This window comes from Lepidothrix coronata, unplaced genomic scaffold, assembly GCF_001604755.1.
Source record: "Lepidothrix coronata isolate B3197 unplaced genomic scaffold, Lepidothrix_coronata-1.0 Scaffold105, whole genome shotgun sequence".
NCBI classification, from domain to species: Eukaryota; Metazoa; Chordata; class Aves; order Passeriformes; family Pipridae; genus Lepidothrix; species Lepidothrix coronata.
In genome coordinates, this window is record NW_016690285.1 from 1,721,168 (window position 1) to 1,725,151 (window position 3,984).

Consider the following 3,984-nt stretch of genomic DNA (forward strand, 5'->3'; position numbering starts at 1 on the left):
TGCTGGTTGATAAATCTTATTTAGAAAGACACTGAACAAGGCCAAAATTATGTGCAGGATGCCAGTACCCCTTTTCCTGCCACTGAAACGGAGCTGGTTTTGGTGTGAAACACGGCAGATCTTCAGCAGCACAGTCCAGGGCTGGAAAAGAGCATGGAATAACCCACCAGAATTACAGAGGGGCTTTAAGAACTGACAGCATTATTAGGGAAATGAAAAGTTGGGACGAACATAAGATTTTTGTTCTGATGTCTGGAAACAAAGAGGGGAGCAAGGTGCTCTTGGGTCACTTTGAGGCTGCCAGAAAATCTTGAAACTGGAAAAGCCATCACACCAAACCCAAACTACACTTTCTGTGGTTTCTGCTCAAGTCCACAATTGGCATTTATAGGTGAAAAATTTAGTGTTCACTTGCTCTATCTACATATAACACATCCTGATCAATGGACCTTTGCACACCCACCTGTATATAAGTTATTTTTATATTTATATATATGTATATATAACACACCTGAGGACATGCACATGTATTCTTCACGTATGTCTATACATTGGTCTGCACTGCAGAAATAAACTATTAATGCCCATTAATACATTTCATATCATTCACATCATAAGTGAAACATCATGATTGAAACATCATAAATATCATAATTGAAATATGTTGCAAGTGTTGCATGGGGAAGGAGAATCCCAGAATCCCTGAGGTTGGAAAAGCCCTCCCAGCCCATGGATCCCCCCTGTGCCCAACGCCCACTTGTCCCCCAGCCCAGAGCACTGAGTGCCACGTTCAGTCCTTCCTTGGACACCTCCAGGGGTGGGGTCTCCACCACCCCAAACATGCATGAGGTAAAGGGAATGCTAATGGTTAATAACGTTCCTTTCATTTAATTTCTTTTAAAGTTGCTTTGTTGTGGAAATTTGTGTCTGACTCAGATTTCATGTCACCGTTGGATGGAACGTTCACAGAACCATAAAATCATTCAGGCTGGAAAAAACCTCCAGGATCATCAACCTTTGTCTTTGCTCTGAGAATAGGAACTTGGCTTTCCGGGGGACAAATATTCCCAAATCCTTAGGAAAACTCTGCTGTAGGTGAGAACATGGCAGCTCTGATCCAGGTTAACTCACCAGGCCAGACTTTATCCACGCTCCACGAACATCCACGTGCTCAGCAGTTCTTAGCAGTTCCGAGCTGAAAAGACAGAAAGCTGCAGGATGACTAAGGCAGAGGGAGATGCTGCTTTGCATTTCAATCACCCCCAGTTTGAAAGCAGAAAATATTTTCTTGTGCTTGAGTCATTTAAATCTTGAGTTCGGTCAGTCCTCCTTACCCAGCAGTAACCTCTCAAGGCGTGATGGTTCAACATCCTGGCATCACAGGTGCTATATTTAACCTCCTGAGGTAACCACCTGGACCTAACAAGCCTTTTAGCATTGAAAAAGGACATTTAAATACATATTTGTGTCACTGTGTCTATTTTTAACCCACCATCAGTAAGTTCCTTCTCCTTCTTTTTGCCATCCCCAACTGCGAGGCTTCGCTGCCCGTTTTGGTCTCACAGATAGAAACACTGTGGGGAGTATTTTTACCAAAAAAGGCATATTTGCCAAAAAAATGTGCAGTGAAAGGGCTTGGTTAGACATTGCAAGGGGTTGTCTTTGAATTAAATATACATATACATGTATATATTTCCCTGAGTCCTCCCTTTACAGCTGGAAGGACGTTAAGCCAGTATTTTTTATTCTGAATCAAACCAGGCCTTGTCAGGGACTGGGCCTTGGTTTATGAAGGAAAAGGGTTTTTTAGGAGAAGATAAAAGCTGAATTCCACTTTTTACTTCAGTGCTGCTTATCCTCTTTCCCAAAGTATTAATAGAAAGCATTAGATCATAACGAATAATAATCTTGGAGGCAACACCATCAAAATGCTGCGATTAAATCACCTACATGTCTTATTTTCAGGTCTATTTTTTGACCCTGACATGTTGATACGGGGTGAGTAGCAGCACAAGGTAGTAGCTGCATGGTGTGTAAACCAACCACTTACTCTCCTGCCATGAGTCAGAAAGACTGTGCTGGAAGAGGAGGACTAAAGGAATATTGGTATGAAACCAAAATTCATTTCACGCTTCTTCCCCATGTTTCTGGACAGAGCAGGAACTGTCGCCTCACTCACCAAATTATTTGGGTTATATAGATTATAGGACTGAAGATTTTGGTATGGAAAGTGTTCAACCAGGATATTTCAAAGACTGAATCCTCGAGATAAGATTCCAAGGAGGGGGGAAAAAAATCCAAACAAACCCAAATTGAAAGTAACAGGAACAAGATGCCAAATATTTGTGAATTTTTTCCTTATGAGATATGATGGAGCAAAGAGAAATCACATGAAGAAATGCACCTCAACCTGACTCCAGCTAGTTGTAGAAACTTAAAAATGAGGTTAATATTTAAATATTAAAATCCCAGTAAAAGATCCCCTGTATTGACACAGGATATTCAGTGTGGCCATCGGCACGAAGGGTCGTTCCCCTCACATGACAGATCTGTCACAGCCTCCCCTGTGCTTTACTTAGGGCCTTTGAGAATCCCAAAAGAAAATATTTACCAAGAGGATGATGTCAAACAGCCTTATTTATCTCCCCCACTAATGTTCCCGGGACAGCAGCAGGGGTTTGACACAGGCACTGGGCAGAACAGGAGATACACCAAAGGAAGGGTCCTCAAGAATTCAAAGCCAGCTCTGATTGTCTTGATCCAAATTCCTAATGGGACCTGATGTGGGAAGCTGAGATACAGCACCCAGCTCTCATCTGCAACTCAAAATCTTCAGTTTTTGGAACAATAATTGAAGTTAGTAGAAACTAGGAAAGGAAGGTGAAGTTCATCTCAAATCTTTTCTCCTTCCTGCTGTTTATAAGATAAATAAACCTTCATATTTTTAGAACATGCCTCGACTTTCCAAACCTACAAGTTTCCCCAGACCTCCATCCTTCTCCCTGAACTCAGCTGAGCCTTGCAGGGAATTTGGAGCAGTTGTTTTTTTATGGATCTGAGCTGAAACAATTTATTGGGAAACCAGAAGCCACTCCAAGTTCCTTTCTATTCCAGACCACCCTCAGGGCACTTCATAAGTGCTCACATTTCTAACAAAGCTTGGCAGCAGGGAGGTCTCACGTGGCATTGTACAGCTCTGCCAACTTTCCACATCACCCCAACAAAGGGATGGATTAACACAGCTGTAACATGGACCCATTCCCTGCTGTAAATCCTCTGGGATGAAGGGATAGGGCTGAACATTCCCTTTGAAACCACGATCAGTGCATCACCTTAATTCTGCAACCAGCTCTGCTGCCTTTTTCCGTTCAAAAACTGCCCTGATGTTGCTGAAGAATATTCGTGCCCCACGTGAGAACAGGGGGAAGAAATCAAATATTCACTACTTAGCCCTCCATGCCTTTTTTTCTCCAAGGACCTGCTTTTTCCCAAAAGGGAAGAGAATAACAGAATCCCAGAATTGTCAGGGTTTGAAGAGGGACCATCCAATCCAACCCCCTGCCAAGACAGGGTCACCTGGAGCAGGTGACACGGGAACACACCCAAGTGGGTCCAGTTTCCAGGCTCCACACCCTCCCTGGGCAGCTGTTCCAGGGCCCTGCCACCCTCGTTGGAAGAAGTTCTTCCTCATGTAGAGGTGGAATTTATCGTGGTTTAGTTTATGGCCACTGCTCCTCGTCCTGTCACTGGGTACCACTGAAAAGTCTGGCATCACCCTCTTGGCACCCCTTGGAGATATTTATATGCCTTGATCAGATCCCCTCTCAGTCCTCCCTTCTCCAGACTAACCAGGCCCAGCTCCCTCAGTGTCTCCTCATCACAGAGATGCTCCAGACCCTCATCATCTCTGTGGCCTCTGCTGGACCCTCCCCCTGCCTTTCTTGTCCTGAGGAGCCCAGAACAGACTCTGGATAGGAACTGAGC